General features: G+C 42.4%; 1 long non-coding RNA gene across 3 annotated transcripts in view; it reads left to right on the top strand.

Moving 5' to 3' along the window:
• LOC132391582 (uncharacterized) overlaps positions 1 to 17632 on the top strand; it is a 63254-nt gene extending 45622 nt beyond the window's left edge. For all 3 annotated transcript variants that reach the window (XR_009511271.1, XR_009511270.1, XR_009511272.1), the window contains exons 4-5: positions 6974 to 7107; positions 11463 to 17632. This is a non-coding gene — a long non-coding RNA (uncharacterized LOC132391582). The remainder of the gene's footprint in view (positions 1 to 6973; positions 7108 to 11462) is intronic.
• The last annotated feature ends 370 nt before the right edge of the window (positions 17633 to 18002 follow it).

The raw sequence follows: 18002 nt of genomic DNA, 5'->3' as shown, positions 1-18002 counted from the left end.
AGCATTTGGTGATTTTCTTGTGTTTGTAACATTTTAAACTAGTATTTAAAAAAATAATGGAAAACAATACAAATGTGTAAACTGAATCAACTATAAAGGCTTTGTTGCAATTGAATTCACTCATTCATGTTAGCAGCACTCTGATCTTGCACTCTGTCTGTATAAAAAGCTGGAAACACTTAAGAGGTTAACTAGCATCTGTGAGAGAAAAACAGAATTAATACTTAGGAGATGACCCTTCAACAAATTCTTTTTTCACTAAGCTGTTCCCTGAGCTAGAGATAACGCAAATTGGGAAAGTTAAAAATTGAGCTATAAAATGCAGAGAGGTTGAGGCAGAGATGGCTAGGACAAAGGGTAAAATTGGCATTCTGCTCATGAATGTCAATACTTTGGTGAAATGTTGATGCTTACTGAGTAAATTCTAGTAAATTTGTGAGTGGTACATACAGTTCTATGCATACAGATATATACATGGAAATCTAGGGAGCATGAGAATAGTTTGAGTGAACTTGGTATTTTCTCCATGGACCAACAGAGGATGAGAGGTGACCTGAAAGAGGTCTATGAGATGATGAGAGGCATTGATCGTGTGGATAGTCAGAGGCTTTTTCCCAGGGCTGAAATAACTAACACGAGAGGGCACAGTTTTAAGGTGCTTATAAGTAGGTACAGGGGAGATGGCAGGGGCAAGTTTTTAATTGCAGAGGGTGATGAGGGCATGAAATGAGCTGCTGGTGATGGTGGTGGAGGTAGATACGATAGGGTCTTTTAATAGGTACATGGAACTGTGCTGAACTACATATACCTGTCTGGGCATGCCCCCCCCCCCCTGCTGACTGCTCCTGTGGCTCCTTCCACAGACCCCTGTATAAAGGCAATTGGAGGCACGGCTCCTCCCTCAGTCTCCAAGATGTCGTGTGGGGATCTCTTGCTGTTGACTGCTCTCTTCCAGCAGATAAAAGCCTATATCTCGCCTCACGTCTCCGAGAGTTATTGATGGTGCATCAGGAACTTAGAAAAATAGAGGGCTACGGGTAACCCTAGGTAATTTCTAAAGTAAGAGCATGTTTGGCACAGCATTGTGGGTCAAAGGGCCTGTATTGTGCTGTTGGCTTTCTATGCTTCTAAATATGTCAGTAGGTTCTGTTGCTGAATTCCTTTCAGACTCCAGCAGTGAAATATGAATCTTCACTGGGGAATCTACTGATGAATCCTGCACAGGATTGAACAGTTCTCCTAAAAAAAGTTTTTTCCCTGTATGTTAGCTTTTCTATAATATTAACAGATTTTTAAAATGAAGATTTAATTTCTACTAGATTATAATGCTTCTAAATGTCCTGCAGAGACATGGTTATCTAGTTTGCAAGCCTTGAGCTGAGATGGCCAGCAATCGTGGTCATTTAGATTAGCACCAGGTGACAAGGTTACCAAGCAAATTTTAGGCCACTTAATGGGGAGGCACAGCTGTGGAGATTTGGAACGTCATAGTGACAAAGGATTGTACAGCGTAGAAACAGGTTCCTTGCCCAGTGTGATAATGTTAACCATCATGCCAATCTATTAACAATTCCACTTGCACATATTAATTCCATAGCCTTCTATGCTCTGTTCTTCCAATTACCTGTTACTTTCTTGTGTTTAAAATGTACCCCTTATACCCCTTAATACCCCCTTCTTCTTGCCTTAAACTTGCATCATCTAGCCTTAGACTTTCCTATTGCATTCAGAGACACTTTCAGTTATTTTTTCACCTTGATGACCAAGAAATGTTTTGCAACCTGAAACATTCGATTTATTTCCCCCGATATAGTTTTTGATTTAGATATTCATCCCTTCCAGCATTTTCTACTTATGCTACATGAACTAAGGAGACCCTTAAAGTAGAGGACAGAAGGGTGTCAAACAAATGTTAAGTGTTTTCACAAAAGATCATTTTTAGCTTCACATTGTCGGATGTTAACCATTCCTTTGTCAGGCAGGCAGATGGCTCTGGATGAATTAATCATCCTCGTAACATGTTGTGCTCCTCTTTGACATTTATGGCCATTTTACAGACTGGTCTCTTTCACCTGTTAATATTCTTCTTCCTTGAGATCCTCAAACCATTATGCTCCAAGTGTCAAGAACCCATATCTTGGTCAGCTTCTCCAATCCAAAAATCATTGTTTCCTTGGTATGAGATTCCTCAGTTGGGATCAATGATTGTTCTCCTGTGAGATTGCCTTTCATTCCCCTTCAGGTTGACAACAATCTTTCTTCTATTAGTTTACTCTGCATGCTACTTCCACATCATTGGTTTGATGTTAATGAAGCCAAAAGTAATTTGTTTTTAGTATCTTCCAGTTCAGTTGCAAGGTTTGCAGCCTATACCTCACTAGAACCAGCAAAAGAACTACCCAAATATCCAGATGATAATCTCCAATCTAAAATCAAACTGTAAACTGGCATCTTCGTGGAAAACCTAGCCTCACCCTACCAGAGATACTTTGCCCCATCCACTCCCTCAGCTTAAGACACATTTGTTTTCACAATATATGTTGGTAAGTTGATGGAGAAGATTCTGAGAGGCAGGATTTATGAACATTTGGAGAGGCATAATATAATTAGGAACATATATAATATAATATAATATAATTAGAATCAACAGGAATTGATAAGTGATCTTGAAGTAAAGGAGCCATTAGGAAGTAGTGATCATAACATGATAAGTTTTTATCTACAATTTGAGAGGGATAGGGGCAGATCAGAGGTGTCAGTGTTGCAATTAAATAAAGGAGACTACGGAGCCATGAGGGAAGAGCTGGCCAAAGTTAAATGGGCGGATGCCCTGGCAGGAAAGACAGTGGATCAGCAGTGGCAGATATTCTTGGGCATAATACAAAAGATGCAAATGAAGTTCATTCCAATGAGAAGGAAGGATTCAAAGAGGGGGAAGGGGCCACAGTGGTTGACAAAGGAAGTCAGAGATTGTATAGCATTAAAGAAAAAGAAGTATGACAGGGCTAAGATGAGTGGGAATACAGATGATTGGGAAAGTTTTAAGGAACAGCAGATCTTAACTAAAAAAGCAATACGGAGAGAAAAAATCAGGTATGAGCTCAGTCTAGCCAGGAATATAAAAGGGGATAGCAAAAGCTTTTTTAGCTATGTGAAGAGAAAGAAGATAGTTAAGAACAATGTTGGCCCCTTGAAGAATGAATTGGGAGAAATTGTTATGGGAAACAAGGAAATGGCAACATAATTTAATGCATACTTTAGATCTGACTTCACCAGGGAGGACACAAACAATCTCCCAGATGTATGGATGGGCCAGGGTCATAAGATATCAGAGGAATTGAGACAGATTGACATTAGGAAAGAAACTGTGATGAGTAGACAGGTAGGACTGAAGGCTAATAAATCCCCGGGTCCAGATGGTCTGCATCCGAGGGTTCTAAAAGAGGTGGCTCAGGAAATTGTGGATGCATTGGTAATCCTTTTCCAATGTTCCTTAGATTCAGGATCAGTTCCTGAAGATTGGAGAGTGGCTAATGTTGTCCCACTTTTCAAGAAGGGAGGGAAGGAGAAAACGGAGAACTATCGCCCTGTTAGCCTAACGTCAGTTGTGGGGAAGATGCTTGAAGATGCTTAAGGACGAAATAGTGGCACACCTAGATGGCAGAAATAGGATTAGGCCAAGCCAGCATGGATTTACCAAGGGCAAATCATGCTTGACTAATCTGTTGGAGTTTTTTGAGGGTGTAACAAGGATGTTAGACGAGGGTAAGCCAGTGGATGTTGTGTACCTAGATTTTCAGAAGGCATTCGATAAGGTGCCACATAGGAGATTGGTGAGTAAAATCAGAGCTCATGGCATTGGGGGCAGGGTTTCAACATGGATAGAAAACTGGTTGGCAGATAGAAAGCAAAGGGTAGCAGTGAATGGGTGTTTCTCAGACTGGCTGGAGGTGACTAGTGGGGTACCACAGGGCTCTGTATTGGGACCACAGCTCTTTACGATTTATGTCAATGATTTAGATGAGGGCATTGAAAACTATATCAGCAAGTTTGCTGACGATACTAAACTGGGTGGCAGTGTGACATGCGAAGAGGACATTAGGAGAATACAGGGAGACTTGGATAGGCTGAGTGAGTGGGCAGATACTTGGCAGATGTCATTCAATGTGAATAAATGTGAAGTTATCCACTTTGGAAGCTGGAACATGAGGGCAGAGTATTGTCTGAACGGTGTAGAGTTATGTAAGGGAGAAATGCAAAGAGACCTAGGAGTCCTAGTTCACCAGTCAATGAAGGTGAATGAGCAAGTGCAACAGGCAGTGAAGAGGGCAAATGGAATTTTGGCCTTTGTTACAAGGGGAATTGAATACAAGAGCAAGGATGTTCTTTTGCATTTGTACAGGGCCCTGGTGAGACCACACCTGGAATATTGTGTACAGTTTTGGTCTCCAGGTTTAAGGAAGGACATTCTGGCAATTGAGGAAGTGCAGCGTAGATTCACTAGGTTGATTCCTGGGATGGCAGGGCTGTCTTACGCAGAGAGATTGGGCTTGTACACGCTGGAATTGAGGAGATTGAGAGGGGATCTGATTGAAACGTTTAAGATAATTAAAGGATTTGATAGGATTGAGGCAGGTAATATGTTCCAGATGTTGGGAGAGTCCAGTACCAGAGGGCATGGATTGAGAATAAGAGGTCAGTTATTTAAAACAGAGTTGAGGAAGAGCTTCTTCTCCTAGAGAGTTGTGGAGGTGTGGAATGCACTGCCTCGGAAGCCGGTGGAGGCCAATTCTCTGGATACTTTCAAGAAGGAGCTGGATAGATATCTGATGGATAGGGGAATCAAGGGATATGGGGACAAGGCAGGGATTGGGTATTGATAGTGAATGATCAGCCATGATCTCAGAATGGCGGTGCAGACTCGAGGGGCCGAATGGTCTACTTCTGCACCTATTGTCTATTGTCTATTGTCTAATTAGGAATAGTCAACCAAGCTTTGTCAAGGGCAGATTGTGCCTCACAAGCCTGATTGAATTTTTTGAGGATGTGACTAAACACATTGATGAAGGAAGAGCAGTAGATGTAGTGTATATGGATTTCAGCAATGCATTTGATAAGGTACCCCATGCAAGGCTTATTGAGAAAGTAAGGAGGCATGGGATCCAAGGGGACATTGCTTTGTGGATCCAGAACTGGCTTGCCCACAGAAGACGAAGAGTGGCTGTAGATGGGTCATATTCAGCTTAGAGGTCGGTCGCCAGTGGAGTGCCTCAGGGATCTGTTCTGGGACCCTTACTCCTTGTGATTTTTATAAATGACCTGCTTGAAGAAGTGGAGGGATGGATAGTAAGATTGCTGATGACACAAAAGTTGGAGGTTTTGTGGACAGTGTGGAGGGCTGTTAGAATGTTACAGCAAAACACTGATAACATGAAAAACTGGGCTGAGAAATGGCAGATGGAGTTCAATCCAGAAAAGTGTGAGGTGGTTCATTTTGGTAGGTCAAATATGATGGCAGAAAATAGTATTAATGGTAAGACTCCTGGCAGTGTGGAGGATCAGAGGGATCTTGGGGTCTGAGTCCATAGGACGCTCAAAACAGCTGCACAGATTGACTCTGTGGTTAAGAAAGTGTATGGTGTATTGGCCTTCATCAATCATGGAATTAAATTTAGGAGCCAAGAGGTAATGTTATAGATCTATAGGACCCTGGTCATACTCCACTTGGAGTACTGTGCTCAGTTCTGGTCGCCTCACTGATGTGGAAGGATGTGGAAGCCATTGAAGGTGTGCAGAAGAGATTTACGAGAAGTTTGCCTGGATTGAGGAACGTGCCTTATGAGAACAGGTTGAGTGATCTCGGACTTTTCTCCTTGGAGCGATGGAGGATGAGAGGTGACCTGATAGAGGTGTATAAGATGATGAGAGGCATTGATTGCATGGATAGTCAGAGGCTTTTTTCCAAGGGCTGAAGTGATTGCCACAAGAGGACACAGATTTGAGGTGCTGGGGACTAGATACAGAGCAGATGCCAGGGGTAGGTTTTTTACGCAGAGTGTGGTGAGTGCATGGAATGGGCTGATGGCAACAGTAGTGGAGGCGGATACAATAGGCTCTTTTGAGAGACTTTTGGATAGGTACATGAAGCTTAGAAAAATAGAGGGCTATGGGTAAGCCTAGTAATTTCTAAGGTCGGGACATGTTTGGCACAAATTTGTGGGCTGAAGGGCCTGTATTGTTTTGTAGGTTTTCTATGTTTTTATGTATGTCTATTATCCCAATTTCAATGAAAGCTCTTTCACTTTAAATGTTAATTCTGTTTCTCTTTTCACAGATGCTGCCTGAGTGTTTTCAGCATTTTTATTTTTATAGTAAATATGCTTCCTCGATATGACACAGAGTGGTGATTTCAGAGATATATTCATAGAATTGCAGCTAGTTTCAAAACCTTAATTCCAAATTGTCCAGGATTTTAACAGCAACAAATGAAATGGAAGATAGATGATATAAAATGTAATATGTAAAGATAAAGATATAGTTCTATTTACTTTCCAAAAATATACTGGTTAAAAACTCAAACATGAAGAAATCTGCAGATGCTGGAAATTGAAGCAACACACACAAAATGCTGGTGGAACTCAGCAGGCCAGGCAGCATCTATAGGAAGAAGCACTCTCGACATTTCAGGCCGAGACCCTTTGTTCTGACCTGCTTCTTCCTATAGATGCTGCCTGGTCTACTGTGTTCCACCAGCATTTTGTGTGTGTTGCCTGGTTAAAAACTCCCTTTTCACAGGAATCTAAAAACAAAATCAATAAAATCATACTTTTTGAAAACTGCCTAAACAAACATAAATTCTGAGAACAGTTTAAGAAATTATTCTCAAAAATTAAATGAGAATATTTCCTCTACTTTTGATATTATTGTGAGAAGAATATTGTTCAGTTAATTACATTCTCCCATCCATTTCAAGGATGCACAGTCTCTATAGGTTTGTGCCAACCCCTTACTAGGAAAGCCAAATGATAACATGTAACCACAGTTGTCAGAGGAGGAAGAATGCTGTGCGCAGATGGAGAAGCATATGGACCACCTGATCAGGCAAAAGTAGGTATTATAAAATCTAATAATAATCACAAAACATAAGCTCTTGCATCCATGCTCTCTACAGTTTATATAATTAAGAATGGCTATGTGCCATCCCTGAATTCAAGGGTGCTTGTATAACTGGAAGAATAGATTCCTAATTAGATCAGAAAGTAGACCACCTTTGTCCATAAGACAATTGGTAACCAACCATTATTTTCCTCAACAGAACATTTATTATCCAACACTACTTTCTTTCATTTTGTTTTCATTATTTCTGCTATCTCCATGTTTTTATTTTATGAAACAAGAATGGTTTTACGGACAACTTGTGGATCATTTTGCAGAGAACCATTGACACGAATCAGCACATTCCAGGCTTCCATGCTTTTGCCCTGCAGCGAAGAAGTGCGGAACTCACTGAGGCATGTTCAATAATTCCAAAGCTGTGCAGATAGATATACTTCAGATCAGGCCTCTCAGTTGTATGCTAGTTATTGTTGATGCATCTAACATATTCCCATTTATCTTAATTAAAATGGTATGTTTAGCTGAATATTTTATTTATTTTTCTTTATTTCCCTGCAAATTTATGTTTATTTAATTAATATTAGCTTAATACCCTTTAAACAGAACAATAACATTTTTAAAAATTATGTTATTTCTGTAATTTAGAAGGATAACTGAGAAGGGGAAGGCTAAAACTAGATTGGAATGAAAATTTGTGTAAATGTAATTGCATTTAGTCCTTAAATTATAACTTTACAATGCTGAAGTAAATCATGAAAATGGTGCTAATGATAACCAACACAAATTGTACTAATTTGGTAAAATTTGCAAATTAGGTTATATAAAATTCTTTGATTGTGAAATCTCATGACCTGACTTAAAAAAGTTGTAGAGTGCGCAGTTATGCTAAAGGTGAGTTTGATGAATTAAAATCTGTAACTCACATTTGTAGATGTAGATGTTTTATTTATAAAATAAGTGAGCATGATTTTATATTGTTCAAAATAATAATTTAAAATGCAACCAAGAAGCTAATGTCATCTGGTATTCTAATTCTAAGTTCTGTTAAGTCTAACTTCCAGTAAGTTAGCAGAGCTTGTCTTGGGTTAATATTTCTGATTTTATGTTCAGATTTTGTTTATTTAATCTAATAATGCCACAAATATCTGAATCTGAAATAGTGGTTAATTAGTAGGCATTGACTCATGGTTATCATAATTGGAAGTTAATGAGGTGGACTGAATAATGTTGACCTAGCCCATAGCCCCTCTTTGCTCATCACATCTCAGAATTCCCCAACTGAATCAAAAGCAGAAACCGAACAAAGCCTGAAGGTTGGATGCCAATACATCTGGTCTTCTGCTCACCATTAAACCCAGGAATAGAGAACTGAGTTGCTGATGAGGTATTGGAATGGATATTCCTCTCACCACCATCCAGGTCTTGGTGCTTGATAAGGCACTTTGCTGCTTGTGGAACCATCCAACTAGATCCTGTGTTTCTTTTAGTATCTGCAGGGCTCTTGTGAAATATCTTGTAGACGACTTTTTGATGAACTTTGACCAAGATTGCTTTACAAGGGAAGAGAATGTGGAAAAATCCAATTCAAATTGACAATCAGCAGCAATGCAGACACAGCCATTCCTCCCGACATCAGGGAGAGACAAGCTCCCAGCATGCAATGCCAGTCAGTACCCAACTACCCAGAATCCATGTGCAGCTTGACGAAGCCACACACCTCTGACAAACTGCCCTTGTCTAACTTGGTTTTATCAATAATAAATTATATTTCCTGCATTTGCATCCCTTTAGTCTCAGTTCCCTCTGCCTTCAAAAACATGGGGAAAATTATAATGCGTAGCTGTAATCCACAGTTGATTTTCAAAAAATATCAGAATTCTTGCAAGCTGAAGTCTTTTTTCATTTTCTTCTAAAAGTGTTTGAAAATGAAGATTATCTGGAACTTCATTCCGGGCAGAGATGTTCACACAAAGAAGCATGCTAATGATCTTTATATCAAGCGTCTTATTTGTACAGCCAAAGGAACATCAATAACTTAGCAGCTCAACCACAGGGCTGCTTTTCTATGTTTATGATACCAGCCCTGTGAAATGAATAGCAATAAAGTCACACACTTTATAAGTTTGCCTCATTAACTTCACATCTCTTTCTGAGCATTTCAAGGAAACGTTGTACACTCTTTGCTGATCAAAATGAAATCTCTTTAATTGCAATGTATTTCTAGAAATGAACTATTACAAACAAACAGGTTTCAAACTTAAGCAGCAGACTGGAAAGCTGGCAAGCATTTCACAATCAACAGCCCAGAGAAAAACACACTTTAAATTATATTATATTTTTTTCTTTGGAAAAGATAACACTGATGCTTTTAACACACCGGTAGTTGGAAGAAATTGCATTTATACAACATCTGATCAGTTTCTAAGGATGCCTCAAAGCACTTTAAATCAATTGCTTTCGAGAAACAATTGCGCATATTTTCAACACTACATTTACAGAGTGTCTCATCATGGGCTTTATTACTTTATGTGCTTAAAATGTGAGGTAAAAATGGGTTTCAAGGCATCATAACCCCAGAAAAGCTGTAGGGTCTTGCCCAAAGTTTTCACTGGATATAAGGCTGAATTACATAAAATATGGCAGCACTGACTATCATTTGTTTTCGTTGCCACCAAGTTGTCTTTGCCACTAAACTGGGTGTGGGTTTCTGGGATATGTGAGACAACCGAGGTATATTTAATTGCACAGTTAAAGGTTTGGTAGGCTAGAACTGGAAACTTGCTAGTTACTGCATTTGCAGTTTTCATTAACCTAATTTAAGAAAGTCCTTGCTAATGTATCAATCTAGTTCCATAGAGAGTGAAACTTGTGACACAAGTAAAATACTGCAAATGCTGAATATCTGAAAGAAAAGAAATGTAAAATGACATGTTGGAAACAATCAACTGGACAGCCAGCATCAGTTGGGAGATAATGAAAGATCAGTATTTTCGTCTGAAATCTTTAATCACCATTCAAAGTGTGAGCAAACAATTATGTTAAGTTGCAGAGATGCTGAGTACCGGAAGGGTCAGAGGGAATGTCTGACTTAGCACACAGACCAAAGTTGTCAAGGCTGTAATTACTTTAAAACCAGCAACTAAAAACAGAAAAGATAAAAAAAATTACAAGGAACATATTGAATTAGAAAGGGGCAGTTACATCTGTGGAGATAGGAGTGGTTTATCTGAAGTGGTTAAATTCAGTATTAAGTTCTGATGGCAATTATTATTCTATATGCTAGCCATAATAGGTGCAAAGTTGGAGGCTACAATCAGAGATGATAGTAAGGAGAACTACAGTAAATGTGTGTAAGCTTAGGGTTGTCATGGGGATGATGCATAAAACTTGGAAATTTGGTGAAGTGGAAGAAAGAGTTGAACTAATATGAAACAGTTGCAACCTATGTCAAGGATTTGTGAAGCAGGAGAAAAGATTTCCAGTGATATTGTCACAGGAAAACAGAAATGTAATCTTGCAATTTTCCTTTCTCTCAGTCTCAGAGTGATTCGCCATAAGTTATGATCATGTGCAAAATGTGTGTCTCAAGATGATGCTTTAAAACTATATAATCTAAATTAATTTGCAGTTTGAGAATTATAAATGAAAACCGAAGAAATTTAATTGATAATGAATTATGACAACAGTGTCAGGGCTAGTGTTGCATTGTGACTGTTGTGTGAGGGAAATGGTGAAGGGAAGGGCATTGACCACTGACCTCTTCCACAGTAAATGCTCTGCAGCCAAATTGAACAGTTTACCTTGAAATTCAGACTATTCTACTCAGGTCATTGTCAGACCCATTACTGAGGAAGTATTTGCAGTGTTTTAAGACTGATTGCCTCTCTATCCTTGATATTCACCTCCATTCTTGGTGCTCAATGAGATGGGCTTTGGGCTAATTTCATGGTTTCAGGGAGTTGCTGGGTTTCCTGATCTCTTTCTTTCACAATATATATTCAAGTTTCCTGATGGACCTGGCTTCCAAGTGCATTCTGAGGTACTCCTCCATCCTATCTCTGCCCCTTATGAGATGTCCTTCCACAGCAGCCCAGGCTCACAACCATCCCGAACCAATGAAGCCCGAGGTCAGATGAAAATGACAAAAGTTCAAGAGCGGATAATATCCCTGTTTGAGTTCTAAGAGTTGGGAGAAGAATGTTGGTCAAAAATTCACAATCTCATCTCCAACATTAGGTTAGAGAAGGACATGTGAAGTTAAGATGGTGCTAAATGTCGACTCCTTTGCTTGCACCTTCAAAAACAGCTCTATTTCTATCTTTAATATTTTTATTTTTCCTTTTCAGGGTTCTTTTGAAGACCTGGACCTGGAGTTATATGCAGACTTCGGTTTTTCGTGGGAATGGGACCTGCTCTTGGGGTTTCGGGACTGGCTGTTGTTGTTTGGCATGCCAAGGGTTCGGACTAAGAGTTTGGCTCGAATTCAGAAGCTTAAGATCTTGGGCTCTGGAGACGGGCGGCTCGAGAGTCGGTGTCACAGCAGGAGACTCGTGTCGTTGGGGAGGCTGGAAAATCTTTCACTGTGGGCCCGAAGACCCGAGATCTTTGCGATCTTCAGGCACAGAGCTTGTAAAAAAGCAACAAAATTGACTTTTTACATCATAAGCCAGCGGGTTGCTGTTATGTCTCCTGCTTGCTGTGAAAATGGGTGACACTTTCCTCTCCCTTATTAGGGAGAGAGAGAACTTGTGAGTTGTTGAATGCTGGATGAAATTCAATACTCTTTGGGGTAACCGCAAGGTCTGTGTCTTTGCTAATGTCTAGCTATTGTGCTCGGTAGCAGGTGAACTTTTTTTTGCAAGGGGGGGAGGAGGAGCTAGAAGGAAGGACAATGGAGTTCTCACATTTAACTGTCATTCATTTTTTGGGGCATTTCTCTGTGTTCATGGATGTTTACGAAGAAAAAGCATTTCAGGATGTATAATTGTGTACATTTGTCTGATATTAATTTGGACCTTTGATCCTTTTTGAACCTTTGAACATGCCAGAGCACTTCAGGGGTGATGCAATCTACCACACTGAAGAACAAAGCCAACTGATCATTTGAAATAAAGAGAGGTTTCCTGTCAGTGTGCTAGAGGAGAGCCATTGCCAATATCCTTCTCAAACGTCTCCTTCTAGTGTTGGAAAACTTCTCCCTGAATCACAGTGTGGCTGCTGTCCATGTTATGGCATCATGTACAAGATCTTCAATGGACAATGGACAACAAACCTATGGGAATTCTCCTTGGAAGTCCATTGGGAATGACAATCACATCAGTGACGACTCTGATGAGAGCAAAGCCCGAACCAGGAAGCACTGATGTGCCCGCAGGTTGGGCACGTTGAGGCTACTGAAGGGTCAAGTCCTTCAATCGCTGCTCTTTGAATGTGCTGGTGTCTTTGTAGACTACCGGTTGCCAGGCATTGTGGTCTTTGGCCAAGGCCTCTCAATCAGTTACGGGGATATAGCATGCCTTCAAGAACACTTTCACACAGTCTTTATAGCACTTTGTGTGGCTTCCTTGCTTTCTGGTGCCATGTGTCAGCTTGGAAAAGAATATCATCTTTGGAAGGCAGTTGTCTTCCATCGGGACCACATGTCCAACTCATCGAAGCTGAGTCTTCATGATCAGTGTCTCTGTGCCAGAGCTCTCAGTCCTTTGTAGCACTTCTGTGGTGAGGACTCTGTCTTGCCACAATGGCCCATGATCTTACAAAGCCATCGCAGGTGGAACTGGTCAAGCATCTTTATAAGCCTGTGGTATGGGGTCCATGCCTCACAGCTGTACAACACAGAAGTCAGGATGATTGTTCTGTAGATTGCCATCCTGGTCTTTAGCCAGATGCCATATTCTCCCCACACACACGTGCCCATAGCCTATAAAGGATGCCTCAGCTTTTGCAAGTCTATTTGAGACCTCTCCATCTCGACTGCAGGAGGAGGTGAGGTAGCTTCCCAGGTAGGTGAAGGAATCAACATTGTTGAGCTGTGTGCCTTTACTCTGAGTTTGTGGTTTTGCAGGGTTGATATGGGGTGTGGGCTGAAATAGAACTTCTGTCTTCTGCAGGCTGATGGCTAGGCTGAATTTCCTTGCTGCCACAGCGAGGCAGTCAGCGAGCTCCTGCAGGTCTCTTTCACTGTGCGCTGCAAGAGCAGAGTCATCTGCAAAGAGTAAGGATACATCCACATTAGACCGGATCATTTTGAAAACGCCGGTTTCATGTAAAAACGATAGGCGTCCACACTATGCGTTTTTGAAAATATCTCTATCCACACTGAAACAGAGATTTTGGCGAAACTCCTCCTCCTGTGCATGCACAGGACACATCTACCGAAAACAAACAACATGTTTGGTGTCGAATTTCACTGTAAAAGTGCACGTTTGTGTAGTTACAGACTAGAACAACTTAAAACGATGGACAGCTGTTGGCTCTTGTGCAGAAGAACTTAAAATTTAAAAAAAAACAAATACTGGAGCTTACGACAGCAACCAACAGGGAGTTCATGGACAGATTGACCCGGCTGATGACAAACATTGAAAAACTGACTAACTCTGTTGCATTAATAAAACAGCTTGTTAAACATATAAAACATGTCTGCATCAGTGTTATCTTGTATTTCCATAAAATGTTACATTAGGCTGTTACACATCTATTGTCAGAGAAGTACTTGCATAAATAGGTAAACCACTTTCATACGAGCAAGGACAGAAAACAGGGCAAAGTGAGTATACTTATTTATTCAGTAAGTTATGGGTCAAAGTATTTGGTGAGTACATTTCTAACTCTTCTGGCTTCAGTCTCGTTGCCAACTGTTCTGAAATTGTTAGGTTGCATTCAAGAAAACAATGAAAATAGCGCGCTACCGTCTGATAGCGTTTTCAAAAGTCTCCGGTTACCCCGTCCACACTGATCTGCCCAAACAGTGTTTTCAAAAATATCCACCTTGGAAAGCGTTTTTGAAAAGCTCCGGTTTCAGGGGCCGAGAACGCCGTTCTAGTGTGGAGGGAGCATAAAAACAAAGAGAAAAAGCTTTGGTTACGGATTTATCCGGCAGAGTGTGGATGTAGCCTAAGTCTCGTACTATTGCTTCCAGATCTTTGGTCTTGGCCTTGAGGCGTCGCAAATCAAAGAAGCGTCCATCAGTTCTGTAGTGAATTGTTATTTCCACATTGTCACCTGACAATGCTGACCAGCCTTGGCGGGGAGTGGGGGAGCAGCCTAGCTCAGTAAGGATGCACCAAAGGCCTGTGCGACTGACAGAATCAAATGCCTTTGTCAGGTCCACAAAGAGGATGTAGAGGATCTGGTTCTATTCCTGGCACTTCTCCTGGATGTGTCTGACACCAAAGATCATGCCCACTCTCCCTCTGTTAGATCTGAAACCACACTGGCTCTCTGAATCAACGGCATCAAGGAGGTGAGAGGTAACCCTGTTCAGTGTGGTATGGTCCATGGTCTTCTCGGTTATGCTCAAGAGAGATACGCCTCTGTGGTTGTCATAGGATGCCCTTTTCCCCTTGTGCTTGTACAGGCAGATGATGTTTGCATCATTGAAGTCCTGTGGTAAACAGACTTTCTCCCAGAACTGCTGCATGAGCTCTGTCAGTCTCTGAAGAAGTGTTTTGCCACCCTCCTTGAAGACCTCTGGTGGGATCCCATCCAGGCCAAGGACCTTACCTGGCTGCAGCTGGTTGACTGACTTCCTAGCTTCTACCAATGTGGGGGAGGGGGATCATGAAGGGCATCCAAGAAAGGACGCTGGTCCATGTCTTCTACGACTTGTCGTCTGTCTGAGATGGCCAGTTCAGCAGCTGGTTGAAATGTTCAGCCCAGTTTTGGATAATGTCGCCTTTGTCAGTGAGGAGCACTCAATTCAAGGAGTGAACTGTTGCCATGATATTAGAGGAAGATCCTACACTGCCTTTAGAGCATCAGAACACTTCTTTGTGATGTTCTGGTCAGTGTAGTGCTGAAGCTCTGGGGCTTTGGCCTCCCACCACTGATCTCTCATCTTCGGCAGCTCAGCCTGGACCTTACTATGGACGTGCTTTAGGCGGTCATGCTTGGAGGTTGACTGCTTGTCACTGAGCTAGCTTGCAAAGGCTCCTTGTTTCTGCTTGAGAAGGGTGATGATATCAGAGTGTTCTCATCGAACGAATCCTGAGGCTTTCTCTAGGAGTGCCCAGGAACAGCATTTGCAGCATGGTACAGGGTGTCTCTGAAGACAGCCCATGCTGTTTCAGGGTCTGCTTCCTCAGGCAGTTGTTCCTCCAGTTTGCTGATCGGCTCTTTTTTGATGCTGGGGTCAGCTTAATGTGCGATCTGAAACAACAGCTTGCTCCTCAGCAGGATGTGCTCAGTCTAGTAGTCTGCACCCCTCATCACGCTGGTGTTGATCACATCACTGATGTCCCGGCGCCTTGTGATCATGTAATCAATCAGGTGCCAGTTCTTGGAGGGCGGGTGCATCCAAGTGGCCTTCTGGATATTTGGAAGCTGATAGAGGGTATAGGTGATTGTCAGCCCATTTTCTGCGCAGAAAGTGAGTAGTAGCTGCCCATTTGAAATCTCCTTTGCAAAGCCAGAATTGCCAATGACTTCCAGCCAAGACTGATGATCACTGTCTACTCAGGTATTGAAGTTGCCAAGCAGCAGGATCCTGTCATCTTTGGGGACAGAGTGTAGTAGTTGGCCAAGTCCCTGGTAGAACAGTTCCTTCTGTTCAGAGGTGTAGGTCATGGTGGTGCGTAGGCACTGATCAGAGTCGGATGAGTCTTCTTTTCAGAGGGAGCCTCATTACCATGAGGCGATCATTGATGCCTCTGGGGAGGGACTCTGGGTTCCCAATGATTGTGGTCCAGATGACAAAGCCAACTCTGGCTTCTCTGCCTCATCCTTTCTCTTGCCACGCCAGAAAAAACATGTAGCCAGCCCCTACTTCTGTGATTTCACCAGTCTCAGCCAGGCAGGCCTCACTGAGTGCTGCAATGTCAATGTTTTACTTCTGAAGCCCGTGTCCTACAAGTGCAGGTTGCCGATCTGGTCTGTTACTGGTCTTGTTGTCTGTGGGTGTCCTGACATTCCAGGCTCCAACACAGAGTTTGCTCGGCTTTCTCGTGGTTCTTCTTTCTTTTGTGGTTCTTGAGGTTGTTCATCCGCAACATAGCTGTCCGGTCAGCTGCGGTATGCTGACAGGACAGGGTGAGGCAAGCTTTCTTTAGGTCACCTTTTCCAGACCCTTTCCCATGAGGGGGGAGCAGTGCGGTCCCTGAAGACGGCTGTTCCATTGCCACGTCGCTGTCGAACACTACCTTTGCTCGTGAGAAGACAGCGACCATCCTGCATTGTCCGCCTGAATGCAGGTCCGTGACTAGTGGCTCCCGTCACTGTCACCACTCACCCATCGCCCCAGGTCTTCAGTTGTTATGGAGATTGGTGCCACCAAATCTCGGGCAGGAGGTGTATGAAGACCACGAGTTACTGAACCGTCACAATCCCCCTCTCGGTCCATACGCTGATGTTAAAAGGGATGCGGGGCATAATGGTTTGATGATAGCTGAACTGCAGGAGCTGCTAGTATGATGTTGAATCAACACCAGGGTTTCTCCTGAAGCCTTCCCTATGAATGGGCATAGCTGCAAGGCAGCACAGATTTTAAATCAGAGTTTTCCTTCTCCTAGGCGTGCTGCCTCTCCAGGCTAACAAACCTCACCGGCCCAAAGCAACTGGTTTCAAGGCGCCAGTGACCGAACTTCACCCCTTCTCCTGACAGTGTTAACCATTATGTCACGTGAAGGCCAGGAGTTGGACTTGGTTATCAGAGGCTAATTTGAGATGCACACCATTAGGAACACTTTATAGGTAGTGGGAGTTTATCCTGTTATGATCCCAGTCCCCTCCTTTGTGAGAATCTCAAGAGCACCCGTTGGGGGGGGGAGGGTCAGAAGACCCAGGAAATGAGAGAGAGAGAGAGAGAGAGAGAGAGAGAGAGAGAGAGAGAGAGAGAGAGAGAGAGAGAGAGAGAGACGTGCTGAATAGACACAGGAAGTGGGAAAGAGAGAAATGTGCCGAATAACACGTTCCACCGGGATGCCAAATAAGGCGACAATGACTATTGTCCCATGGAGACCACGTGTAAAGCCCTCGGGCAAAGTGGGCTGGTTGAGAGAGAGATTGCATCATCACAACCTGATTGACACCTGCGGCCCCGTGAGGAAGTATAAAGGAGAGTCTAAGGGGGACAGCCCCTTCAGACGCACCAAGAAGACACGAGAGTGATCCCGCCGTAGCGGGATGCCATTCTGAAGGAAGCCACGTGCGTTAGATTCCGGGATTGGAATTTGTGGCTGGAATCACAGAAAACCGCTTTTAACTAACATCGGGGAGGGGGAACCCACGCTCCCCCGATTCAACGGAAGCAGCATAAAGACCCGGCAAGTCTTTCCTCTTCTCCCCAATCTCTCTCTCTCTCTCTGTCGCCCCACGTGAAACCCAGCGATTCTCAAAAGGCTGAAGCCTGCAGACTTTTATAGTTCCAACAGACAATATATTATCCCCTAGACAACAGTAGAGCTAATTTCTTAATGATGATTATTACTATACCCACGCTTTAGATTGAGTATTGATGACGTGCATTATCTGAATATTTGTATTAACCTTATTTTTGTGCCCCTTTTCAAATAAAAACGTTTGAAAATAGTGACATCAGACTTCAACGGGCCTCTCTATCTTTGCTGGTAAGTTATCCAGTTACGGGATATGTAACAAATTGGGGGATCGTCCGGGATTTGTCACCAAATTGGGAGGCCAGAGAATCGGGCTTGTAAGTCCAAAACTGGAAT

Source organism: Hypanus sabinus, chromosome 3, assembly GCF_030144855.1.
Source record: "Hypanus sabinus isolate sHypSab1 chromosome 3, sHypSab1.hap1, whole genome shotgun sequence".
NCBI classification, from domain to species: Eukaryota; Metazoa; Chordata; class Chondrichthyes; order Myliobatiformes; family Dasyatidae; genus Hypanus; species Hypanus sabinus.
The sequence above is the reverse complement of the archived record's forward strand: the minus strand, read 5'-3'. Positions and strand labels throughout refer to the sequence as shown.